The sequence below is a fragment of the Acyrthosiphon pisum genome, chromosome X (genome assembly GCF_005508785.2).
Source record: "Acyrthosiphon pisum isolate AL4f chromosome X, pea_aphid_22Mar2018_4r6ur, whole genome shotgun sequence".
Taxonomy (NCBI): Eukaryota; Metazoa; Arthropoda; class Insecta; order Hemiptera; family Aphididae; genus Acyrthosiphon; species Acyrthosiphon pisum.
The window spans coordinates 104,153,167-104,154,532 of record NC_042493.1 but is presented as its reverse complement, the minus strand read 5'-3'; positions in this window follow the sequence as shown (position 1 = coordinate 104,154,532).

Sequence of the window (1,366 nt, the reverse complement as noted above, 5' to 3'; positions counted from 1 at the left end):
TGGCGTATTCCACGGTCTAGCAGCGGGCAACGTTGTTCGGCACTCTTGGAAACAAGTGAAGAATATTCTTTGGCGTTCCGCCCATAACAGCCACAACCGATAACTGAAATCCGACCGATCTCCGACAACGGGTCAAACGCACGGAGAGCAACGGCCAACGAGTAAGGGCACCGTGCGCGCGGCAGAGACGAATACGCGGGGCAATTGAATACACCGGGGCTGTTGAGTAAGGTGATGTTATTATTATTGTAGTTGTTCAGTCAGTAGGGAGTGAAGAAAAATCGACAAACCAGCAAACTCACTAGCACCGAGAAAATATAATAAGTAATAACTAATATTGTAAATTGGAAACACTTCGCCAAACACAACAACAAACGAATCAACACAAACCCGACTCTTCGATGGCGTCAGTCCGACGTCAGTGCGCCCAATACCGGCAGCCCGAAACACGCTATCCCGCGCGTCGGTGGCACTGTGGTTAACGCCGGACGTGTGTTATATACATGTCTACCGCGATCCGCGGTATGTAACATAAACAGTAAACACGCGTGCGTCGCCTACACCCTGCTGTTAGTGAACCTATCTCTTTTCTACACTAACCAAGCACCGGCTACCGGCACCGCGCACTGCCGCCAACCAAGTGTCGTCGGCACTACTCCCGTCTCCGACAATCGTAACATGGCTGCGCCATCGTCGACGGTTGAGTGTTGACCTGTGCGGCTAGGCCATTGCCATTTTCCAATTGCCTTAAAAAACATAATAATATTATAATACATATGACTCAAACGGCTGTGCGCCTGTGCGTGTTTGCGCATGGGACTTTGAGGCAGGTGAGCGGGGCTCGTTACCCGCGGAAGCGTCGGTCACGTTCTATGGTAGGACGTAGATAAACCAGAGTAGGTTACAGGTGTCAATATCCAATAAACGCATGACGCACTTTTATTGTTGCCGACCAGTTTGTTCGCAGTGTTACTAGTTACTACTGTATTAGTACCTGAATTGAAAAAATAGTAAACGCGCGGACGGCGAAAAGTTTGTTTGACACTTTGACGGACGTTTGGGCGTTCGTTCACCTGTGCGGTATATCCACACTCGTATATCATCCGAATCGATTCGTTAATGTACAAACTGTCAATCCTACAAGACGAATTTAATATATTTTTAGCACAAAAATTCTAATTCAAAAACGATCACGATGTTTTCGGCAACGATCACGCTTAAGAGACTGATCAACATAAAATTGTTTAAAGTAATACAAATAATATTTTAGCTATAGCAATATACTTAAACTTATTTTAGTAAACTTAAAGGAGCACACAACACAAAAAAAAAAATATTTAAATTATTTTGAAATGTTAAATTATTG